This window comes from Canis aureus, chromosome 4 (genome assembly GCF_053574225.1).
Source record: "Canis aureus isolate CA01 chromosome 4, VMU_Caureus_v.1.0, whole genome shotgun sequence".
NCBI lineage: Eukaryota > Metazoa > Chordata > Mammalia > Carnivora > Canidae > Canis > Canis aureus.
In genome coordinates, this window is record NC_135614.1 from 65390906 (window position 1) to 65418047 (window position 27142).

Here is a 27142-nt window from a genome sequence, read left to right on the forward strand (position 1 = left end):
CATCTGCAAACCTCACCATTATATCAAACCTAAAAATAATATTCCTCCTTTCCCTCACTGAATATTAATGACATGACCTTTCCTCCCTTACCAAGACTCAAACTTGAATCTCACCTATGATTTCTAATATGTTGTTAACAATTCTTAATGTGTTTCCTTATCTTCATACATTTATTTATAAACATGATTAAGCCCTGAATACTCCAGTCAGAGTTGGATCAAACATGAAAAGAGTCTGTATTTAAGTAACACATTACCTAATTGGGGATCCAAGTATATAAACAATGTGTGGTATTCCAGATTAATGTGAGGTCAATAACTTGGGGACTGAATAGTCTTATTCAGAATGGATAAGACTATTATACAGAAAAAGAAACTCAAGAGAAAAAGATTTTGTAGGAAATCAAATAAGAATATTTTCAAGATATTGAAAAGATTGCAAGAAGGCAACAACTGGTCTTGAACTTGGCTGATACAAGTATTGAGTTGGATGTTAAAATGAGTTAACATAGGGACATGGGTGACATTTCAAAAGGAAAGATGAAGTAGTGTTGGAAAAGAAACGGGGAATAAGGTGAAAAGGTAACTTTGGAGAGTGCTGGTATTTAGTGAGCAGAAGAGGAAGATAAATTAGTGGATGTGGATAAAAGAAGAAATATAAGAAGCCTTCCCAACCCAAGAAACTGTCCTTTCATCCTTTTTATACTAATATATTCCCTATAGTTTTCTTCATGCTCTATTTTGACACTTAAAACATTGTTCATAAATGCTTATTTTCTTATCTGTCACCCTCATTAGAACAAGGATTTCTTGAGGACAAGAAGTGTATCTGGTTTATCTCTGAATCCCTGGAACCTAGTATGTTGCCCATAATATAATATAAAACATGCTCAACTTCTTTTACAGTATTAATTAATAAATGACAGGATTATCAAAGAATCCAGAAAAGAGATAATTTGGAGAGGGATGATTTGACCACAGAGCAGGAAGAGAAAAAAATGAAATGAGAGAATTTGATTTGGGAACTCAACCTGAAGGTCATTGATTATGATAGGAAGAGTAGTTTCAGTGGAGTGGTAAGAATAAAATTAGATTACAAAAGGATGAAACATCAAAGACAGATTAAGAGTAGGCAACACAGGTAGACCACACTTGGGATGGATTTGAGAGTTTCATTTAGAAAGGAGTTAGGGTGGCAGATAGTGAAAGAATTATCTGCATGCCACTCATAAGGCTGGGAGGATTCTCCAGTAGGGAGTCTATGCAAGAACAACATAGATTAAGTAGATGCAAAGCTAAGCTCATGGTATAGAGAAGAGCAAAATGAGGCTGCAAATAGCAAATAGAGCACCAGATGAGAAATGGGAAAGATTTGAAAATAAGGAGGCACTTTGTGAAAAGAGCTAAGAAAAGGGGTTCAGGAATAAATTGGAAAACATTTAATGGCTCTGGGGCAGAGCTGGCAACTTTAACCATAGAAGTCATCACAGAATCCAGATTGAGGACAGATTTGTTTTTCTTTTTAGGAAGGAGTGACTGAAGCCTTGAGTATGTTTTTAAGCAGCAACAAGAGATTTATTTAAAATGAGTGAGAATTGATGATTCAAAAAAGAAAGGAAATCTAACGCTCAAAGTCCTAGAAGAGGATGAAACTTTGGGAGAAAGATGGACTTTGGAGGGAGGGGGAGATGAGAATGGCTTTTTTTCTGAGTAGGATAAAATATTATTAGGTTTGGAGATGAGGTAAACAAACATGATCATAAGACTGAAGGAGTACAAAAAAAAAAAAAAAAAAAAGACTGAAGGAGTACAAAGTTTTCATTTTTCTATGAATGAGAAATTGAGATTGAAAATAATGGAAAAGGAATAGGCAGTTTGAGAACAAGAAGAAATTATTTAAAATAACTCCCATGTGTATTTGGAAATTTGAATAAAAATGAGATAAATTAGTTAAATGATTTTTTTAAAAGATTACTGTGTTAAGTTTCAAAGGTCCAACTTAGATTGGAAATCATACATTTATATTGAAGTCAGTCCACATGGTTCTATAATTTTCTCCAAATTTTATCCAAATTGCCTGAGAACAGAATTAGAGAAAATTGATAGTTTGGTTGAGCCAGGGTGGGGATTCACTGGCAAACTGAAACAAATGTGTCAATGGGTGAGGAAATTGAAAATGATAAGGAAGGTAGAGATGAAATAACTGACTGTAGCATCCATTATGATTTGGATATGAAGTGAAACAAGAAAAAAAAAAAACATGAGACAAGTTAAATAAAATGTGATTAAGAAGCTGATGTAAGTTTAAAGTCAAAAGTAATGTTAGTAGACACAGGAGAGACAGAATGATGGAAAGTTGCAGTGTCAAGGATGAAGATTAAAGATGTAGAAGATTTTGAGTTATTGACAAAATTCATGAATTAAACAGGAAAGTAAAATAATGTGAAGGATTTTAGAATAATTTCTTTAAAATATCAATAGGCAATCAGGAGGTACTCCAATCTTGTCTCCTGTCTCCTCATGAAGAGGTTGAACATTAACATTCTAGAGTCAGACAGAACTAGGTTCAAATCTGGATTTTTTCTTTTGATATGGATAACTATGGGCAAGTTACTCTTCTGTGTCTCATGCTTCTCATTTGTAAAGTAAGAATGTGTATTTTCCTAAGATCATTGGGAAGATTATATAAGTATGCAGTGTAAGCAGATAACAGTGTTTTAGACAACAAGCTCTGGAGCAACACTGTTGGTGTCTGAATCCTAGCTCTGCCATATACTGGTTTTATAGCCTTACACAAATTAAACTCTCTAAGCCTCAGTTTCCTTGAATGTAAATTTAAATAATAATAGTAACTAACTCAAATGGTCGTGTGAGGATTAAGTGAACCATATGAAATTGCTACTCTCTGATCATTTTTAACCTGCAAAAATGGCAATTTCATATGGTTTAACACATAGTTTACATTTGGTAATACATATAAGTTGCTTAAGATGGAACGTGACAAATAGTAAGTGACCAACAAAAGTTATATCAAATGATAGCAACTACTTCTACTTTTACTGATATAACTACTTAAATAAGAATTCTTAATGTGAACGATTCAAGGATTCAAAGTTAATAATGACAAGCCCGAAGAAAGAGCCCTGGAAGAAACATGAGGGAAGAAGAAATGAAAGAAGGAAAGAGAGAGAGAGAGAGAGAAAGAAAGAAAGAGAAAGAAGAAAGAAAGAAAGAAATTCAAATTTTTGTCAACAGATTAGGAGTCTAAAAGTCCTGCATTCTGGCATTTCCTCTAGTTCAAAACTATTTCTCCTCCTGCCTAGCTAACTGCAATTTTTGCCCAATTTAATTCTTGGGCTTCAATTTGACTTCTCTAATTCTTTTCACACAATGCTCTCAAAGTAATCTTCCTAAGAAGCTGATTTTCATGTACCTTCTTAAAAAAAAAAAAAAAAGCAAAATCCATTTTTTAAGTTCATCTGCAGAACTGAATTGATTTGGCCCAAAATGATCCCCAAAACCTACTTTCCACATAAGCCCTACTCAAGCCCTCTGCTTCAGTTAAACCAGACTAATTCTGGCTTCGCAAATATGATGTAAACATCTCCACCTTGTCTGTACCTAGTTCCATGCTTCAGAGCTCTTGGTTAGGGCCTATTTGTACCACATGGTCTATTTAAAATGCATGTTGACTGTTAAACCACAAGCTTCTCCATTTCACTTGTATCTCTCTTGTATCTGAGCTCCTCAAGTAAAAAGATCTATAATATGATCTTCCATTTTTATTTGTGTACGTGCATGTGTTCATATGTATTCTATTTTCTCATGAGTCTGCAGACACCTTAAAGATAGAAAGCATGTCTGAAATCTCTGTCCACTGAAATATGGACAGAAGCATGTCTGAAATATCCACTCAACTACCACAGTGGCCTTGCATAAAATTATTATAACGTTTATAAATTTTTAATAATTTTGGAATGACAAATTTTGAGAGAACTAAAAACAAAGAATGTAAATCTTTGATATACTTAATAATAGTATATAGTAATATATAATATATATTATATATTATATGTAATATATATTAATAGTAATATATATTAAATAATATATAATATTATTAGTAAATAATAGTAAATAAATATTCTCAATCTAGATGTGAAAAATTTTATTTTTATTTTATTATTATTTTTTTTAATTTATGATAGTCGCACACAGAGAGAGAGAGGCAGAGACACAGGCAGAGGGAGAAGCAGGCTCCATGCACTGGGAGCCCGACGTGGGATTCGATCCCGGGTCTCCAGGATCGTGCCCTGGGCCAAAGGCAGGCACCAAACCACTGCGCCACCCAGGGATCCCGTGAAAAATTTTAAATAGTAAAATTTAGAAGAGAACAGTGGAAAGTTTAATGCCTGTCTTTCTTCCATCTATACTAGTATAAAATCTCTTGGGTTGGTCTTATGGGTTGAAAATAATGGAAAAGGAATAGGCAGTTTGAGAACAGATAGATCGAAGTCCAAAAACAAACTCACAAAGGCAAAAGACTCATTAAGACAACCACTGGGCATCTTGTTATTCATTCCTCTAAATAAGGAATATAGTTTGCACATCCGTGATTAGCCATAGAGGGAATACTCTAAGCAATTGTGTAGTTCTTTCTAATGAGCCCTGTGCTGAAGTTTGGAAATATTTTAGCCATGTGTAAGAACATTGGGAAGTTATCTTATCAGAATTCTTAAAAATATATATTACTATTACATTAAGAAGAATTCGTAGAATTTCAAAGATAAATAAAATTTTAGAGCTCAAAGCATAGATTTTGAAAAAGAGGCCCAGAAAGATTAAGTCATAAATTCAAAATCAAGGCATTGACTTTGAACTCTTTATTGTATAGTAGTCTATCTTTAAGTCTGGAAAGTGCCAAATTATTATGTAAGCACTATGTGTTCATAGTGCTCATGTTACATAGTGTTCATATTACTTTGAAGTAATAACAAAGGAGAGGTTTTGTTTTGTTTTGTTTTGTTTTGTTTTAGGAGGTTCATTCAGATTTTTTTCCTTTTTCTTAATTCGTAGAGGTATGTCATTGATTGTATATATTACATACTCACCTGTACATATTAGTAAATGACATATATTGGTATGTAAGTCCCAAATGAAATAGATTAAAAGAAAGAGATGCTTACTTCTCTTTCTTGCCCCACCTTTGGTGATCTGGGCTAAAATAATTGTGCTGCAAATTGTCATGCATAGGTTCAGATTCCTTCCATCTTCATGTCTGTCATTTCATAGAACATCATCCTTCTCTGCATGTTCAAAGCTGACTCACAATCAAGTTAGAGTTCCAGTTCTTGAGAAAAGAGTTGAAATCCAAGGCCAATGTTTGTCTTCAGTTGGAAATATCAAACTTTGCAGACATCTTTTCTGATAATATCAGAGTAGCCTGAATTATTATTAAAATTGCAAGAAAGGGCAGCCCAGGTGGCTCAGTGGTTTAGCGCCATCTTCTGCTCAGGGCCTGATCCTGGAGACCCCGGATCGAGTCCCACCTCAGGCTCCCTGCATGGAGCCTGCTTCTCCCTTTGCCTGTGTCTCTGCCTCTCTCTTTCTCTCTCTGTGTCGCTCATGAATAAATAAATACAATCTTTAAAAAATGATAAAAAATAAAATAATAAAATAAATTTCAAGAAAAATTGAAAAATGGAAACTGTGAGAAGTCGTGTGCTCCGTGTAAACTTGGAGGGTCTAGGAACATAAAGAAAAAAGAGAAAATGGAAAGAGTTGATGCGTTTAGTCACAGTATTTGTTAATATATGTATTCGGTCATTCCAGAAATATTCAATGAGCATCGTATTATGTGCTAGACGTTGTGGGTAGTGCAGAGAGAGTTCAACTTGTCCCAGCCATGACGCAGCTTATAGTGTAGTGGAGAAAATTGTCAAAATGAAATGGTGTCTATGAGTGAAATGAGTCTATGGTGAAAGTTAACATAATTAGCAGGAGAGAACATTAGGTCCAAACTTGGAGCCACAAAGGGTTCGTGATGATGGCAATGCTTATCTATTTTCATTCCTCTCCTTTCTCTCTACATGGCTTTCATATAACAATTAAGTAAAGTGATTTAATTTTCTCAAAGAAGAGTTTATTCTAAGAAAACAAGGTAAAGGGACATCTCGGTAGCTCAGTGGTTGAGTGTCTGCCTTCGGCTCAGGGTGTGATTCCCCGGGTCCTGAGATCGAGTTCCGCCTGGGACTCCCTACCAGGAACCTGCCTCTCCCTCTGCCTATCTCTCTGCCTCTCTTTCTGAGTCTCTCATGAATAAATAAATAAAATGTTTTATTTAAAAAGGAAAACAAGGTAAATATAATCGTAAGTAACATCACGTTGGAAACACTCTAGGCAAAAGTCTTAATTTGTGAATATTCCAAGAAACACTTTGAGTTAATTCTTTTAAATATTTAGCCCCGTTGGTGCAGGGTTTCAAATATAGCACTTCAAGCTAATGGCTCCAGTCTCTTCCCCTATTGTGTTTAAGTGAGAGCTAAACACGGTGCAGAAGGCAAAAGGCATTGCTTTCTCCATATGCATAATCTCTAGGTCTGTGCTATGAATTGTCAGACACTCAAGTGAGTGCCAAACCTAACTATTGCTTTGAGCTGCAAAATTAGTAGAAAAGGCTCCAAAACACCCCCCCCACACACACACACACAATATTTTCCTCCAAACACTGTGATCACCATCCACCATCTTCCCTCAACCAAAGAGGAAATTCACCCATTCCTCTTAACTACCTTGTTTTTCCCTCTTTGGATTTCATAATTTAAATGACTGAAAAATAAATATTTGTGAAAGCAACCAAATTGGTAAAGGCTTTTTCATAAATCAAGATATAATCTTCCCTTCGGCATGCTTCCCTGAATGATTCAAAACACTTAAGACTTACATGACACAGGACATCAATTATTCAGATATCAACCCAGACATCAACGATTCCACCAGTATTTATTGAGTATCTACTATGTGCAGTGCACCAGATAATCCATGGGAATACAATGGTAAAAAAGGGAGCCATGCTGTTTCATAAAATCATTGCAAAATACATCAATTACAGGCTGGTTTTGCTATTTCTTATAAATGGTTAATGTATTCTGTACTCAGAAAAGTTTATTTCTGTAACAATAGCAGAAATTACCATGTCCCTGTTGACAGCAGCTTTCTTATTTTATCTAACAGTTCTTCACACTTTGAGATTCCTAAACTTTTTTTTTAAATCAAGTCTATTGAGGTATAATTTACATACAATAAAATTCCCCTATTTTAAGTGTTAGATGAGTTTTGACAAATGTACATACTCATGTAACCACCACCATAATCACTTTCAGTTTATCTTGAAAGAACTCATATCTGGACTGCTTAATTGAAGGGTGTACAGTAATGACTATGGAAGCAGATGGGCACTTAGACATCAGCACTCCCTCCTAACGTGCTAAGTAGAGTCATTATGCAAAGTGAATAACTCTAAGGGTGAGGATATCCTCAACAACCTCACTCCTACTTGTGGGTTGGAAATTAGGCATAAGAAGGCCAATTGCCAGAGAGTGCTGTTGCTCTGAGGCTTGTGTACAAACTGAAAGGTTGAAGTGCACCCTTTCAGCACCAGGATTCATTCGCGGGGGCTCCACTCTCTCCTCCAAGGCTCACTCCAGCCAAAGCAATACTGCTACAGACTCTCAGCATTCTTCTTCACGCTCACTCTGTGGACAAGCATATTGTCCTGTCTGGAGTGTCCTCTTCACCAACACATTCCAAGCTGCTTTGGCACAGGAGAATCTAAACTTGTGCCTGATGATAGATAACTAAAATCTTTTAGGAGAATTCCAAAAAGAAAAAAAGAAAAAGAAAAGGAAGGACCTAGAGTAGCATGTCAACTCACACTGTGTTGTCAGCTACTTTAGCTGTCAGAAATACAATTCTTTCGAATGGAACAAGTTTCAACGATAACCTTGTTGGGAAATGATATCAAAGGACAAAGGTGTCACTTCTAAATGTGTAGCTTAGTACTATCAGCACTGTTAATTTCTCTGGTCATTTTAACTCTTAAAACTACTGCAGTGTGGGTATCACTTATGTACAAGACTAGTTTCTCAGTAGGGTGCAAGATTGTATGTATGCAGAATAAGCATATTCTCCAGGTAAAAATATGTAATATATGCCAAAGTTAAGGTAAAAGTACTCATTAAACTAAAAATATATCCTAGCTTGTTTACCTTAGGATAGATATTAATCTTTGCCCCTCTTCGTTCTATTACTTTCAATTGAGGTGCCTAGCTTCTACTTGGATAAGTACCTAACCATCACTCACAGATATTTAGTAGCAGTTCTAAAAAGGACAAATGGGTTTAGCTTAATAACTGTGTCATAACTAGCAGCAGCCTTAGGGGAAGGTTCAAATAATCCCTGAAGCTAATGTTTATGATCAAGTAAAAGATGACCTTTTAATGCCTTAGCTATCTAGATAGCCAGTCAAAGGTGTGTGTGTGTGTGTGTGTGTGTGTGTGTGTAAGTAGATTTTTACCCACCCAATTGTTAGCTTGTCTTTTTCTATTTTTATTAGTATACTCAAAATGCTTTTATTCTTGGCAGTGATTTAATTTCCAAAAATTGAAGTGAAAAAAATGAACCAGGTTATATATCAAAATACTTTTCAAACCTGACTTAGATTTAAAGATTATATTCTCAAGCCATCTTTCATAAATGATAGTCATTTACCTGACATATTTACCCCTTATAATTCTGAAATGCAGCGGTCTGGAATTTTTACAAAAAACAAATAAGTTTGTTCAATAAATGAGGACAAAGATTATAATTTTTAGTTCAATACATGAGGACTAAGATTATTTTATAAGAATATGTTTTTTAAAAAATAATTAAAGTTCACCTTAATAATTTTATTGAAAATTGCTATGTTAATAACTAGAGAGACAAAACATGCCAGTATTTCACCTTGTCTCCTTCCATTAGTGAATTAAAATAGTTTAAAACTCAATTAAAATTACTAGAAAGGCACATAAGCATCATTCACTTTTTCTGTTTCAGTTACTTTTGTAAAATAGGCATATTCATTAAAACAATGTTCATTTATTTTTAAAACGGTGATTTGACTCTATTTTTTCAAAAGTTTTTAATTTAATTCCAGTTAGTTAAGATACAGTATATATTAGTTTTAGATGTACAATATATAGTAATTCAACACTTCCATACCTCGCTCAGTGGTCACCACATGTGCGCTCCTTAATCCCCATCACCTATTTCCCCCATTCCTCCACTCCCCTCCCATCTGGTAACCATCAGATTGTTCTCTATAGTTAAGCATCTGCTCCTCGATTTGTCTCTCTCTCTTATTTTTTTCTCTTTGCTCATTTGTTTTGTTTCTTAAATTCTACATATGAGTGAAATCATATATTTGTCTTTCTCTGACTTATTTCATTATATTCACTAGTCTCATCCATCCATGTTGTTGCAAATGGCAAGATTTCATTCTTTTTATGGCTGAGTAGTATTTCACTGTATATTTACACATCTTCTTTATCCATTCATAAATCAATGGACACCTGGGCTACTTCCTTTCCTTGACTATTGTTAATGATGCTGCTATAAACATAAGAGTGTATGCATCCCTTTGAATTACTGTTCGTATATTATTTGGGTAAAAACTCAGTAATGCAGTTGCTAGTTTGCAGGGTAGTTCTATTTTTAACTTTTTGAGGAACCTCCATACTATTTTCCACAGTGGCTTCACCAGTTTGCCTTCCTACCAACTGTGCATAAGTGTTCTTTTTTCCCACATCTTTACCAAGCCTGTTGTTTCTTGTTGATTTTAACCATTCTGACAGGTGTGAGATGATAGCTCATTGTAGTTTTGATTTGCATTTCCCTCTTGTTAAGTGAGTATCTTTTCATGTGTTTGTTGGCCATCTGGATGTCTTCTTTGAAGAACTGTCTGTTCATCACTTCTGCACATTTTTAATTGGATTATTTTTGGGGGGTGTTGAGTTTTATAAGTTTTTTATATATTTTGCATGCTAACCCTTTATCAGATACATCATTTGCAGATATCTTCTCCTACTCCATTGGTTGCCTCTGGTTTTGTTGATTATTTTGGTTTTGTTGATTATTATCTCCTTATAAGAAAGCACTGTGCAGAAGCTTTTTATTTTGATGTACTCCCAATAGTTAATTTTTGCTTCTGTTTCCCTTGCCTCAGGGGACATATCTAGTAAGAAGTTGCTATGGCCGATGTCAAAGAGGTTACTGCCTGTGTTACTCTAGGGTTTTGATCATTTCCTGTCTCTCAATTAGATCTTTAACCCATTTAGAATTTAGTTTTGTATATGGTGTAAGAAAGTGGCCCAGTTTAATTCTTTTGCTTTTTGATGTCCAGTCTTCCCAATACCATTTGTTGAAAAGGCTGTCTTTTTCCCATTGCATTTTCTTTCCTGCTTTGTCAAAGATTAATTGACCATATAATTGTGGGTTTATTCCTCTAATCTTAATGGTTCTCAACTTGAACTTAAATATCTGTAAGTTTAACACAGATACCTCTTTTTATTTGAAGTTAACTTTCACAGCAAGTATTAATATTTTGTAGCCAAATTTAAGAATGTATCAGCAATTCACTATAGAAAGGACAATTGGGGATTTTTAGCATTAGCCTTTCAGCATAGTAAAAATAATCCAGAATCCTGAGTGCTGTGTATTATCTACTCCCATTCAACATCCATTAAAGAGATAGTTTTAAGTGTCTAATACATGAAAAGCCCCCCTTTTTTTGTGGAGAATATGCCCACAATATTAACACTGACCAAAAAAAAACATGGGGGAAAAAAGAAAAAGTCAAGACGTCTAATTATCTTTTAGATTTCCAGGCACTTTTATATAGCTTTTTGTAGGAATATGTTCTCCAGTCATAGTTGGAAGTAAACCCTCTTTCTTCCTGCCCAACAATGAAAAGAACAATCCCCCTAGAAGCACACTTATTTTAACTAAATTTCCCTTCCCCTGTGAATTTATGATAGGGGGGCATCTCTAACTTGAATCTAATCAGCAAGATGATGGTTCCTTTTTCATAAAAATATGATATACCATCTATTCACAGAATTCTTCTTTTGGGTCAGAAGGATCTTCTTTTTGGGTCTGCTCATAATCTGGTACAAATAATTACCCCTATGAAAAGCATGTCTGTGGAATGATATCTCCTTATAAGAAAGCATCAGAAAATAGTATCTTACTGCATTTTCTCAGAAAGAGCTATGTACTAAAAATGCCATTACTCCACTGGTTTGAATCTCTAACTCTCTGACCCTAACTCTAAACCATTGGAAGAGTAAATGTGGCATCATATCCTTTATTATCAACTCAAAGGAAGTCCTTTCACTTTTAGCTAGAAATCCATTGTTTTAATTCCTATATAAATGCTAATTTTTTCTCTGTTTCCAATGAACACCCTACCTGAGTTTACACTGGACATTTCCATTATCTCTTATTTCATTTTATTATCTAATATGAACATATAGAATAAATGTATAAAATGATTTCCCAAAAAATTAGTTTTCCACATTCTTTTTTTAAAGTTTATCTACAATGAACAAAATTACTTTGGCAATGTTTGTGCATTAGAACTAGTTTTCACAGCTGAAGCACTTTTTCTAAAAATACTATCTTTAAAACTGCACTGAATGCTTGTTTTATGTTTCAAAAAAACCTAGCATAGAGCTTTAGTGAGTTCTTCAAAAATAAATAATTTCCAAATGGTCAAGAGCAGCCAAAAACCTCCAAATGCGTCATTCAAATGCAAAAAGATGCATAACTTTTGTTCGATTTCTAATATTGTAACTACACTCAATAATACAGGTCATTGTTTTTGACTCTTAGTTTTAAATTGGGGTATAGAAATAAAATTTTAAGGCCCAAAATATTAAAAAATAAAAATATTTAAGAATTCGGGGCAGCCCAGGTGGCTCAGCGGTTTAGCGCCACCTTCGGCCCAGGATGTGATCCTGGGAACCGGGGATCGACTCCCACGTCAAGCTCCCTGCTCCCTGCATGGAGCCTGCTTCTTCCTCTGCCTGTGTCTCTGCCTCTCTCTCTGTGTCTCTCATGAATGAATAAATAAAACCTTTAAAAAATATTTAAGAATTCTGCTACCACAATGACAATGGTACATATCATATCAGGTCATGTTTATTATCATAAAAAGATTTTTGCCTCATTTCTTCAGAAACCTAATAGTGAGAAAATACGTTGAGCTCCTAACAATTTTGGCTGAAATTTAGTAAGTTTAATAAGTTTAATAATTTAAGAAAAACTTATTAAGGTTAGCAAATGATAAGTGAGTAAAATCATCTATTCACTTCTATGGCTATAATTCAGAATACCGATAGGATTCAAGCAAATACTGTTTCAAATGTTGGTTTAGAGAAATTCCTGTTTTACTTGAACAAATTCTTACCCTGGGGCTTACTAGCTAGAATGTAGACAAAATATCTGAAGAATGAATCAATTAATCGACATTGTAAGCAATACCAGTCTGTACAATTGTTCTCTACAAAAATAAATAAAAGAAAAAAGTCACACATCAACTGTCTGAATTCAAACATTCTTCCTTATTTAGAATCTTCATAAGGATTTCTTTCCATTGAAGCTGTAAGGAAAAAAGTCTAAACGGAAAAAAAAAATTTTTCAGCAAAACTCACTTCCACTATTTCTCTAAGAACAGCAAGTGAAGACGCTTTGGCCTGCATAACTCATCACTGGCCCTGTACATGGTAGCTGCCCTGGGGCTTGAAAGATGTAGGCAACTTTTTTCTTTGCAAATCTTTTTCTCTTCAAAAGCTTGAGTCCCTAATTAGTAGATATCTCAGAACCTCTCGGTGGAGGTCAGTGTTACACCTGGGGGAATATATGCTGTAGGTCTGCTGGAAAATAAAACCTCTACCCAAAGAAGTATCACTTTGCATTACATGGAGGTGAGGTATTACATTCTCTCTTTCTTCAACATTTTCTTCAAAGGGAATATATATCCCTGTACAATTTTTTCCTAGCACCTTCTGAGAAAAGAGACAAGGCATAGTAAAGGGAGTCCATCTTTCTACCCTGGCTTAAAAATTTCTGCCTCAATATCTGATGTGTTTAAATAAACTTTTATATTTATTTGTAAAATACACACACACATACACATACAAATGGATTTTTCATGTGGAAAATATCATCTCCTTAGTAAAAATTTAGTGTTTTTTAAATTTAAACTCCAGTATAGCTAACGTACGAGATAATATGAGTTTCAGTGTACAATATAGTGATTCTACACTTCCATACAACACCCTGTGCTCATCACAAGTGCCCTCCTTCACCCCATCACCTATTTCAGCCATCCCCCTACCTACCTTCCCTCTGATAACCATCAGTTTGTTCTCTATAGCTAAGAGTGTATTTCCCTCTCTCTCCCTCTCTCCTTTAGTTATGTTTTATTTCCAGTCTTTTTAATTTAATATTAATGAAATTAGAAATTATGAAGTAAAAGGTCTCTCCATGAAAACCTTCTACTGCTCAGAGACAGCCAATTTTATTTCCTGGTTTCTCTGCAATCATTTTATGATAAAATTCTAGTGACTCAGAGGTAATCACCCAACACCTTTCCTGAACATTGAGAAAACAATATCTCTAGTATTAATGACATTAACATTAATTGAGCTATGGCATCACTTCAGAAGACCTCAGAATTTATTCCTACAACTTTCACTATATTATTTTGCACTGTTAATATGATGCTGTGTCTCTGACATAAAGAGTTTCTTTACCTTACCTTTATTCAAATAGAAAGTCTTTGTAGATGGAAGTCACTCCATCCTTATCACAAGCATACCCTCAAACCACCTAGACATATATTATGTTTTGCCCAAAGTGGGAGAAAAGTGATTTTTATGTGTTTTCTGATTACTGAAAATTCTTGCCCTGTGTTAGTCAAATTGGGAAAATTACTTAATATCTTTGGCACAGTTTTGCCACCTATAAAATTAAGATCATATGACTGGGCTCATGGGGTTGCTTTAAAAATTAAATGTGTGACTGTTCCTTATAAAATATGAAATGCTATACACATTACTTTTGTGATTGTGTCACCTGAAGAATGAAGAAGACTTTTGAAAACAGGTAGCTTTTGTTCTTTTTCTGATTATTATGTCTTTTATGATTATTATAGAAAATTAATCTACTTTAGGATTGTAAAAATAACAGAACTCAAGTGAGAAATGGATAGAGATATTTTGGATACATTTAGTATGTACAAATGAATGCCTGAAAGCACTCAGTCTACTTCACACTGCCTGGACAATCCCATTTGCTGTCTGCATCCAGGACTACATACATATCTCATCTTCTACGTAGGCTGAACACCATAGAGTATGATTGTGATCTGTTCACAGTGGGGCAACAGTAGCATCTTGCAATTCACTCATTTTGAAAAACTACATCTTTGGTCAAATCTACTAGTTTTATACTATAGTGACATTAGAAACGATCTTTTATTCAACTTTTTTTTTCTTTCACAAGACAACTTTCCCAATCTTTTATTCACCTTTGTTTTTTTTTGTTTTTTTTTTTTTTGGAAGCATAGTATCTTGGATACATTAAGAATTTTTTTTTTGTTTTTTGTTTTTTGTTTTTTTTTACATTAAGAAATTAATAGCAATTGTTAAAGGATCCAGTTCAGGGATCCCTGGGTGGCGCAGCGGTTTACGCCTGCCTTTGGCCCAGGGCGCGATCCTGGAGACCCGGGATCAAATCCTACGTCAGGCTCCCGGTGCATGGAGCCTGCTTCTTCCTCTGCCTGTGTCTCTCACTGTGTGCCTATCATAAATAAATAAATAAATAAATAATCCAGTTCAAAATAATTATCCATCTTTATTTTATGTTTCATTGTCAGGTCAAAATAGATTTAGGAACACAGTTCCAAATAAGTGACATTTCATATACACAAAATGTACATTTCCCCTACAGTTTAGGGTTTCAAAGCAAGTCACTTGGGTCTAGTGACTTGGAAAAACTAATGTATATTCCAAAGTATTAATTTACATAACAAGACCTATAAAGGATCATTTGTAATATGTTAGGTTATTTATATTTTAGAACTGCTTACTCCTCCACATTTTTAAGAGCACACTATGAAGATAACATAAAACTTGAGTTATTATCTTTCAAAATAGACTGCATGAAGAGATAGGAAAGTAATGAAATGTAAACCTATTTGCTTAAATTTTAGTTCAATGAACATTTAGTTCCATGACAATAACCATGTCTGGTTTTTGCTGACCGTTTTTGTCCTAATGCTTAGAATAATGCCAGGTATATATCAGGCTTCAATAGTAATATTTGTGGGTCTAATAAATAAGTGAATTTGTTAGACATCTACAAGACACTGAACTAAGTGCTAGAAATATACAAGGGTAATGTGTCTATTGGTATCACACTAGGTGCCATACCCTAACCCCTACCAATCTGACTAGAGGAAGTACAATCTTCACTTGGGATCCCTCCAGGAGTCAGTGGGCTGAGTGAGGGATTGGGAAGGAATTGGGAGGGACCTTCTCTTAGAGAAAGCCTATGGAGCCACATGTGAGAGAATATAGCCTCACTTATGATCTGGGTTCACATTCTCTCACATATGGTTTCATAGACCCATGCAGATTATAGAATTTAGCCAGACAGCTGCATCAGGTCCTCTGTTTTCCATGACAAGCAATGAACTCCCAAAACAGTCTGTGCCATCTAGAGGCTGCTTTGCCCAGAGCATCTGACGCAGACCCATAGGAGAATGCATTGTTAAGACACTTGCCTACCTTACAGAGTCTGATCTCTGACGATGCCACTCCATATAGTATGTGATAAATTCCACAATGCCAGTATACTAAAGGCATGATAGGAATGCAGAGGATGAAGCTGAATTGGAGATTTTGTTGAGAAAAAGGCCTAGCAGTTGAGTCACGTAGGGTGGATACAATTTCCAGACAAGCGATAAAGAAAGGAAGAACTTTCCATTTGGAAGGAACAGGATAAGAAAAAAAAAAAAAAAAAAGCTTGGAGGCTGGAGGTTAAAGAAGAGAGAATGTATTAGTATAATTGAAGGGGAAAGAAGACAAGAGACAAAGGATAATCTTGAATGAACTCGACATCCACACAATGCAGATATTTAAAAATAGAAACATATTTAGAAACATTAAACATAATCCTTCTAGTGAATTTAAACATTTGTGATATACTGTTAAGTTAAAATGATTTAAAACTGCTGTGAACACTGTGATCTCACTTGTGAAAGAATACGAAAATATTTGGGTAGAAAAAAGTTGAAAGTAGGTGTTAAGAATTAATATATCTGAGGACTAAAAATATAGTAAAAATGTATTATTTTCTCTTATTTTTTGTTCCTTTTGTTTATGTGGTTATTGTGATCTTATGACAACAAATGTGTATTATTTATGGATTTAAAATAATGCTTTTAGCAGGAACACACCAAAAAGAGTGGGAGACTTGCCAGGTATTGACTTTCTGAAGCTGGAGACCATCTCTAAGTTTTACAAAGATCTATTAGTAATGTAGAAAACAATACTTCAATGTATGTCAAAATGTGTTTTATGATAAAAATTTGTTGGCATGTAAATAGTAATTCGGTTTCTTTCTCTTTTATATAAAGTATGCACTAAATGTGATAAACATGAAAAAATAGTAAATTCATACCATTGTAATGAATTTTTCTGACTTTGAATCCTGATGGATTTGTATAAACTCTGGACCAAAAAGATGAGGTCAACCTTAGTATAAATACATTTTGGTGTTGACAGAGATTCTGAGGAAGATTCTCTATTATAAAATATCCCTCCCTTTTAGCTGTGCTCTTTGCTGACAAAATCCTCAGTAGTTACCCGACTTTTGCAGGCAAGAGTTAAAATGCAAAGGCTGTCTGAGATGAGAACACTTTTAAAGTTATGGGTTAAGTTAGCTTGCATTTGTTCCCCCCGCCCCCGCACCCCCCCTCCCCACACACACACACCCAGCTTCCTATAGAAGGAATGGGAAATTGGGAAGCTTTGCTTCTGATCAGGGGCAGGTGAGAAGGTAAGGCTGGAAGCAGACACTGCTTCTTTTCTTGAGTCTCCTGTCACCAAGCAGTGAGCAACTTGAGAGCAAGAACTACATCCTACTCATGTCTTGTTAATCCCCAGCCCCTAAGACAGTGTCCAGTGCATTGCAGAAAGTCAGATGAGGAAAGGAGGGTGGAGAGGGATAAAAAAAGAACCACTCAGGAAAACTGCTGAGGATCCACTAATATGCAGAGGCTGCTGAACACCTGGGAAGAGGTTGTCAGAAGGAAAGTCTCTCCAATTTTCCCAATGTCACTTTTATCCACATCTTTCCAGGACCAGATGGAGGTAGACACAAAAGAGAGACAGAAGAGCATGGAAGATATTTGGTTCCACTCCTGGCAGATCAAAAAATACCAAAATAAAAACAAAAATAACAACAACAAAAACCCAAACAAAAGCAAATAAGAAGAGATAAAGGAAAGAGACAAAGAAAAAGAAAACTTTTCTTTCTCACTAAAACAATTTAAAAAATCAATATAGTCCATTACTTTCAAGGATAATAGCACATTTCATTAATGTTGAGTGGAGTCTAATTAACAGAAATCTTGTGATTTCACAATTTCTGTTTAGGTTTCTTTTTCTCTTGAAGGAAAACAGCATATGAATTTAGGGTAGGTTGGAATAAAAACTGAGATTCCAACTGTATTTTCTCAGCTTTCTGAAGTTTTGTGACAAAAAACAAGGACAATCATGACACACACATGCAGTATATTTGTCAGGTTAATGGGTAGGCTCCATGCTCGAAATGCCACTAATTTCCATAACTAGGCCAGTGTAGAGATTTGCCCTCTTGTATTAACTCAAAAATACCTACTACTAAGGGATCAGAAGTTCAGAGATTAGTAAGCCTCTCAAATTTAGTCAGTTAAGACTCTTTATCCAGTTTCAACATCTGACTTTTTCAGCATGCAGTCATGCCCCCTATAAAGAACATTTGACACACAAAAAAATGCATTAGAACTGACAAATTAAGGAGATCTTATCCACATTACAAACGGGTTAGCTTTGATTAAAAACAGTTTATATAACACAGTTTAAATGATTTGTTTCACAAAAATGGAAATAATATATTGTTATAAAAGCATTTGTGTGGCCCAAGTTAGTTGCATCTGTACAATTAATGAAACAAATATGTTTTACAGCTGTCAATATAATTTTCCCCTTAAAATCAGTGTTTTTTTTTTGTATTTATGAAAAGAGTAGATAGGTAGAGCGAGATGATAGATAGATATAGTACATGACAAAAAAGATTAACAATACAAATTAACATTATTATATGCATATTTGTACAAGAGAAGAAGAATCAGCAGAGTTTTGTGGCCAGAACAAATAGAACACATACAGGTAAACACATATATTAGGTCAAATTTCTTAACCCAAAGGACAGAAGAAAAGGAAAGAACTCTAACGCTCCATAGGTGCTTTCATTGATTTAAAAAGCAAATTTTGATGAGTAAAAAAAAAAAAAAAATGCACCTTGCTTCTTAGATTCATACACAGTTATGCTTACTTCCATCATTCAAAACACTCCACAATCCACGGAACAATTTATTTAACTTAGACAAAAAGGGATAGTTGCTGTTCAAAAGGAAAACTAATTTTAAAACTGATTTGATATGTGTTTTCAACATATTTTTCTTTTTTTTTGTTTGATATTTCAGATTAAGTTCTCGAAACTATAAAACTGGGAATATATAAAGTTTGCTTGTGTCTGGTTTCAAAGATGGCCTTTTTTTTTTTTTTTTCTTTTCTTTTCTTTTTTATGCACAAAATGTCTGCCAAGCCTGAAAATGATGCAGATCATGTTTCTATGTCTGTTAGGTGGCGCTTACCAAGCAGTCTGGCTCTGGTCAGGGATTTTTCAACTGCTCACTGTGGTGGAATTACAGTAGGGGATTGCGAGTGGGGTTAGTGGGAAGGAGGCTTTGTCCCTGCTGCATTTAAAATTACATCTAATCTTATCAAGGCGCTCGTCATTGTTTCTGGCGGCCAGGAGCAGGTACAGTACTGCTTTTGTTCAAGTCAGTAGCTTTGCTGAATAAAGTTGAGGGAAAAGCCAAGACTAAATAATTTTCTTTCAGAACCTCATGTGCTGATTGAAAAAATGCTTTGAAAGAGAACGAGAGAAGGCTGGGGGAGGGAAGGCGACAGGTAAAGTCACAATAGAAAAGTATCCATGTGTAAGAAAAGAAGCAGTGACTTGGGCAGGGGGGTGGAGGGAGACTATTGCAAAAAAAATTTTTGCTCAAAAAATACTTTAATTCTTATCCCCTAAAATGGACTGGCTCGTTTTCTTTGGCATAATATGATCATACAATTCAGGGGACATACTTTGTCTACCTCTTCTATTTGAGAAAACTGAAAGCTACAGCAAGTCTTTTTTTTTTTTTTTTTTTAAATAAATGGCACATAGCTGCAAAGCAGTTTCTCTTGCACAAATAAATATTCCTAAACCTTGTTTGTACCAAGGGTCCCTCCGTTGATGTTCCTTCCCTTTTAATATGCTAAAATATAAGATGAAGAGTCTCTGGCCACAACTCTTAAGGTCGTGATAGACTGATCACAACTAAGGAGTCATAAATCCAAGTTCAAAAGACTTGCTCTGACTAGCTTTGGACAAAACAGAGACACTATAATTCTAACAACCAGAACAATGTAATCATCAGCAAGGAAAGAACCCCCTGGATTTCCATGTGTCAATAAAGATTGCAAGTTAATTCAGACAGAAATAATTGGCATTAAGATTTGCAAGGCATTCCATTATTGTAATTTGAAAATTAAGATGAGAAGTAGCTTGTTCAAACATGTTCAGTTTTAAAATCTGGTGAAGTAACCTTAGTGACTCATAGATGTGATCTAGAAAATAACTTTTCTACCCAAAATGACTGCTTTGGATTTTTATCATTTATAATTACATTGCACTAAAATAAATGTAACATATTTTATGAAGCTCAAAAATATTTTTCAGTGTGCCCTTTCAAAAGATCAAAAATCAAAATGATTGGACTTCTTGGCCAATAACAATCCTACAATCATGTTATTGTCTATGATTCTTCGGAGCATATTAATTATAATATTCAATTTTATTATTATGGTCAAGAAAGTACCTCAAGCTGTGTGTTATGGAGGGGTGTAAATTTATATTCATATAAATATATATTTATGTACATTCTGATTAGATACATTTTAGTGATATAGTCTTTCTCCATGTTATTCTATTAGACAATTATTTTGACACTTCAAAATAGTGTGCAGAGAGAATGCATAAATAATAAAAACTACAATTTTAGAAATGTAAAAATTGAAAAGGTACATTTTATACTTTGGTAGATCACTGTAAGTAACATGACTAAAAATTAACATTCACACTATTTTTGATAAATTAAAATCAAGTTTATACAAGTCAAAGCATTTTAAAGTTATACTGTATGTTCTTTAACTGTCACCTTTTGTTCTTATATCTATTTGTTGTGTAGATCATCATGGAATCATTAATTAATAGCTACTGTAATCATTGTGCTAAGTCCCTAAAATGAATTATAATCATAATTTTTATGATAGCTTTCTTTAAATCAAATATAGTCAGGTATTCCATATACATTTTGTCATTGATTGCATTTCAAGTCATCTATTAAAAATAGTAAAATGTCATCCATTTAAATGGATCATTCTTTAGTATAAAACCTTGTATAAACTGCCTTTGTGCACTTGCACTCACTTTAATTTTTCAGTGAGCAAGCTTCATCACATTGAAAAATCACCTATTGCTGTTAATGTTATTTTATCTCTTATAATTTGGTTATAGAAATCAAGAGACCGTATATATGTCACACCTGTAAAAGCCAAATAAATTTATTAAATGTTCAATTAATAAATTTCAAAATGGGGTTTTAAAATTAGGTAGTAGCCTCTGAAAATATCCTTCCCTTGCTGGACTTTTATTTAGATATCTTTTACATCTGCCACTAAAAACTCTTACATGTCTCAATACTGTTGCCATTCTCAGGAGATATGAAATAATAATTCTCATTGTTAGTCATACTAAATAAAGACTTTCTCACTTTACTTTTTTTTTTTTTTAGAAATGGAAAAGTTTTTATTTACTTTTTGGATTCCAAATTATGCACTTGCTTTTACTTTCCTCAAATTATTTCTGTAATTTTTATTAAATAAATATATTTCACTTTCCCTGTTCCCCAAACTGATTTTATACTGAGTGTTAATAAAAAGCTAGGGCCTGAGGTGGAAGACAGAGCTGGGGGAGAAGAGGAGAAAGGACTCTTAGAACTAAAAGTTGTGAGGGAGGAATCTAGTTCTGTCGTTAATCCTCCTCACTCTCCAATTTGAAACAACTTCTACTTTTTTGTTCTTTTGTTCCTAAGATGTTCCCTTTGATCCTGAATTAAATATAAAGATTCAGTGGAGAGTTGAAGTATGCTGAAGATTTATCACAACCAACGGGAAACCAGGGAAATAAATTCAGGTATCTTCAATTATCTGTAGTTATGCTATACATCATTTAGAGATGGTTAAATCCAACCATCACTGATTTTGAAAACAAGAAAACTGACACATAAGAAGATGAATTGCTTTTATCATGAGCTATGGACTATTTTTGATACCACCTTGAGTGTTAAATTAAAACTGAGGTTTTATGAGATATGCTAATTATTTGGCCATCTTGCAATTTGGAAAATAAACTTCCAATTATTATTTTTTTTAAAGAACCTCTTTCCTTTCACAATTGTCAAGTTACTTGCTTGAAAGAGTGACTAATTTTGTTGTCTTCCTATGTGTTGATTCTCATTAAGCTTTTGTCCCCTAGAATAGGGAGCCACTGACTACTGCAGTGGGGTCTCTAAGCCACGAACAAGTAATCTAAATGGTGATACTTAGAGCACATCTGTCCTGTACATAACACAACTCCCACAAGGACTATAGTGAAAATCACATATGCTCAAAGGATATTCAAGATTATACGTGACTTCTTAAGACATTTTGATTTAATTAGGGAAAAGCTCAGGCTTTTATTAAGATTTAATTCAGTAATAGCTAATAACAAAGTTTTATCATCACGTGTTATGAGTACATTATCTAGCTGCAGATTTTCTTGTGCTGAGTCTCCTGCACCCGGGCCCTAACCCAACCTCTGTCCTTTTAATTCTGAGCCAGGGGAGACCTTTGTAATGGCATTGGATCCTCTCACTTCCAGCCATAGGTTCTTTCACCACTTCTCCACCATTCACCTTCGCCCTTGCCTCCCTCAAATTCAAGAAGCTCAACAAGAGTGAAGTAAAATTTGGCAGTGGGTGGAGTGGAGGAAGGACTCAAGGCCCAGGCCCTCGACCAGTTTGGCCTGTGGCTTAATGAATCTTCTTTGTTACAATGTGATAATGCGGTTAAATAGTCTTTGAAGGTTAAAAAAAAAACTCCCATTAGTAAACCCTCATACCCATAGAAAACTATAATTTCATTCCACCAAACAATGTATATATTGTTTTGCAACAAACCCTATTTGTAAACTGCAAGTGTGTATTCTAAGAAAAGAAAAAATAACAAAAATTAGAAATTAAAGAATGCAGTATTAACGCTCAGGCACACCATTACTGGGTAGGTTGCAATTCAAGCAGCCTATAACAAATCCAAAACAGCAAATACCTATGTCATTTTAAAGGAAAATGTCAGACAAAAACAAGTTGTCATTTTGATATCAGGGGATGAGAAAGAAACGGCAAGAATTCAAAACTTGACAGGACAGTCCGTGGCTTTAGTTAAGTAGAGAGGGAAACAGTCTTACACTTTTGATTAATAATTAGCTTTCCTTAATCAGGAAATTTCCTACTGTAAAAAATACTAACAGAAATGCCAGAGAAAGCGACACCAAACTCAGCCAACATTTAGTGACATGGCAAATACATATGCAAGGACTTTCACAAGTGCTTCCTCGTATATCTAATATTGAATTTATTGTGAGATTTTTCTTGCTGTAATATACTTTTATCCCTATACAAATTCATTTTAATTTTTCCTATTTTGAAAAACTGACCTCTATTTTCCAAGGAAACTGGCTTCCAAAATAATTTGCCAAATTTCACGTTAAATTCAAGTTCTGGTGAGTTGAAAGCACAAGTTGTGTGTTTCTTGTCTTTTCTACAAACATGGTGCTTTCTCAGAACTTCTTTACACGAATTCTTTTCATTTCCACTATAATCAAATAAGATGTAAATTATCTGCTTTCAAAGCACTGAGGGTTACATTATTTCTTCATGATTACAACACTGCATTTACGTAGCAGTGTTTATGAGACAGATGTGCTGCAGCGGGCTGGTTTGACCCAGCAAAACATGTGAAGTATATTGTGGTAGGTGGTCGGTTCTGACGTGGATAGAAGAGAAGACTGTGTGAAGGTGTTTTGTGCATTCATGGAAGACCCAACCACTACAAAGATGCAACTGCTTCACTGCATTAAAATCTGGACATAATCAACTCAAATTCTTTCTAGTTGCATGGAGGTAAAACGAGGGCTTTGGGAATCATTGGTTTATTCTGGTATATGCTTGCAAATCCCTGGAACAGGGACTGACTGGAGGTAGTAAAATCCTAATAGATACAAGATAGATACCAGAGGGGTATTTGCCTTGTCAATTCTTATATGGAAACCAATTTTGTGCTGGTGCTTTTTTTTTTTTTTTCTTCCTGTTTTACTCTGGATTTCTTCCCATTCTATTCTACAAAATCTTTCACTTTCAAACTTTCAAAGATTTTCAAAATCTTTCGACTGATCTGAAGTTAGTTGCTGATCTGTTTTCTCTCACAGAGAAACCCAGATAGACCCAGCCATATGCATTCTGCCCTTGAGCCAGATCTTGGGTTTCTGCTCACACTCCAGATGGAATTCAGGAAGGCTGTGATGAGTCCATGCAGCCCGTTTAATGCTTCGGTTTTTACACTTCCACATGCAGCCCAGTCTCTGCTCTTCTCACAAAATAGTCTTCACAGAAGCTGCAGTGGAGAACTTTCTGATGAAGTTTCTCCATGATCCAAAAGAATCTGATTGACTACTTTTTAAATCTCCTAATTTTCTGCAATTTGGACTCTTTCTATAGGAAATAAATATCCAGGTTTTTAAAGGAGGTTTCTTAAACCTCAACCCACAATATTATAACAAAATGTTTCTTTTTTAGTCCAAAAGAAAATGTGGGTAAGTTTTCAGGGTCATCTAGATTAAACATTACCAAAATTCTATTCCGCAAAATAACCTGCCGGCCAGCTCGAAGTCCAGAATGTCTCTCCTTCTCTGGCTCACACACTAGCATTTCTCATAGCATTTAACTATCAGTTTGAAGTTGAAGCACTCTAAAATTTAGGATAAGTGCTTGAAGAGTCTAAAGCAAAAAAATAATAGAAATACATTTCAGTTGTTGTGATTTGGAAGAACATATCTTCCTCCCCTGAGGGCTTAATGAACGCTGCAACTTTTACCCTGATTTTTAAAATGCATTGACAGCTTTTCTAATGTTCCTTAATCAGCTTTAATTTCTTAGTGATTTTAGTTGGTAGTGTGACTGTATTTGGAAAAGATAAAAAGAATCATTTAGGAGGGCTTTTTTTCTTTTTTGCTCCTTTCATTCCATCTTAAAAATATAAGGCATAGAGAGTGATAATGTACTGAGTTCCAATAGCTTTTGATATTCACCCACCAAATTGTTCACTAGAGAGAAATACCAAAAAGGAAATAATAAAAAGTCTGGTTTTTATCATATGAAAACTCCAACAAGTTTTTTTCTCTTTTGTCATGTAGGTGGTAACCAGGAACTTTCATGGAGCAGAGAGGCTTCCCCACAGCATTTGCTCCTGGAATGCTAAGATGTTCCAGTTTTGTTGTGCAAATGGCTCAAGCAGATGAAACTGTGTTTATGTCACCTGAGGAAATAACCTTCAAAGAGACTAAGTTTGCCCTGTGTCCAGAGAGAGAGATGCGGTGAACAGAGCAATCTGAAACATAGTGTGTGTCCCGTCTGCAGTCTTTCTTTCCTCCACCAAGCTGCTTCTGGTCATTTCCCAACAATGTATCATGGAAACATATGTATGTAACGTATTTTAAGGGCAAATGAGAAATGCTCCATCCTCCTGCTTCAAGAAGTTAATGGGATCCAATAAATTCTTTTGCAAATGTTTTCCTTCTCAATGGTAACTGAGATGCCATAGCACAATGAATCTGTATATATCTGGGAATTTTTTCTCAAATAACTAAGTTTGGCCAACCTACATCTGATTTCAGATGATCTCTAGGGGGATTTCCTGGGGGAAGAAAATCTCAAGTAGCGTCTGTTTCTGGACTAAAGGGCTACTGCATCATGTCAAAAATCTGTGTTTGAATTCTAGCTCTGCCATTAATTTCCTCAGCAAATACTTACTGAAAGCCTAGTATCTTCCAGACACTGCAGGTATCATCTGGATATACAACAGTAAGTAAGAAAATCACTGCTCTTGTCTTGTGGACTTTGAGGCTATTAAAATAGTAGGACAGAGGCACCTGGGTGGCTCAGTCGGATAAGTGTTTGACTCCTAATCTTTGCTCAGGGTCTTGAGATTGAGCCCTGCATCAAGCTCCACACTAGGCGTGGAGGCTGCTTAAGATTCTCTAATCTCCTTCTCCCTCTGCCTTTCTCCCAACCCTTCTTGTGCACATGCATTCTCTCTCTCTAAAAAAAAAAATAATAATAATAATAATAATAATAATAATAATAATAATAATAAATAAGATCAGACAAGCTAATAAGCAATTGTAACACAGGGTGATAAAAGCTATGACAAAGAAGTACAGAATCTGGAAGCCCTGGAAAGAGCACTATATTAGTTTCCTATATGGCTACTGTCACAAACTTGTCAAAACCTGGTGGCTTAAAACAATATAAATGTATTCTATTACAATTCTGGAGGTCAGAAATCTGAAATGTATCTCACTGGGTTAAAATTAAGGTACCAGCAGAGCTATGTTCCTTCTGGAGGTTCTAGGAAAGAATCTTTTGTTTTCTTTTGTTTTTTTCCAGTTTCTAGAGGCTGCCTGCCTTCCTTAGTTTGTCTCCCCTTCCTAGCTTTAAAGGCATCAATAGCCAAAGGAGGGTTTTTTTTTTTCCTTCACATTCATCTCTTTGACACTGAATTTTCTGCCTCTCTATTCTACTTATAAGGTCTATTGCAATTGCACTGAGCCCACCTAAATAATGCAGGATAGTCTCTCAATTTCAAGACCACCTGATTAGCAACTTACATTCCATCTACAACCTTAGCCCACCCTTTCCCAGTAACATAACATATACACAGGTCTAGGGATTAGGACTAGAATGTGGACATCACTTAGGGCTGTTATTCTGCCAGTTGTATCCTATTGTGGACTGAGGAGGATAGAGAGTGAGGAAAATCTTTGTAGAAGACTAAAATGTAAGATAAGTCTTGAAGGATAAGTAGAATTTAGGTAAAGAGAAGCCTTAGCAGGGCTAAGGTAGGCTTCTCTTTTTTTGATTACAGCAATAGCACATATAAGGGTTCAAGAGATACAGAGAACATGGCCTATGGGAAGATATAAGAAAAAATTAAGTGTGGTTTGAGCAGAGACTGTGAGGGTAAGAGGATGTCTGGCAAGAGACAAAGCCCAGTGGTTAAGCAGTTATGCAAGACATTGGAAAAGATGATAAGACTTAGGAGTGTGCTAACTAGAATACAGACAGGAAATTTGGGGAACAACATGATTGACACAGTTGAGCAACGTGTCACCCTGGGTTGGCCGATGGAGGTCAAACTCCAAGTTTGGAGGAGCATTGAAGCCAGTGGGACAGTTAACAGAATAGAAAAAAAAAAAAAAAAAAAAGCTGGTTGTAGCTAACTTCAGAGAAGGACACAGACAATCCTGGGCATCTCTGCATGAAAGAAACCATAGCAAAATG

General features: G+C 35.0%; 1 long non-coding RNA gene across 1 annotated transcript in view; it reads left to right on the forward strand.

Annotated features, from left to right (window-relative positions):
* LOC144312879 (uncharacterized) overlaps nt 1–25372 on the forward strand; it is a 37794-nt gene extending 12422 nt beyond the window's left edge. Inside the window, exons 2-3 of the long non-coding RNA XR_013378523.1 lie at nt 21578–21678; nt 24997–25372. This is a non-coding gene — a long non-coding RNA (uncharacterized LOC144312879). The remainder of the gene's footprint in view (nt 1–21577; nt 21679–24996) is intronic.
* The last annotated feature ends 1770 nt before the right edge of the window (nt 25373–27142 follow it).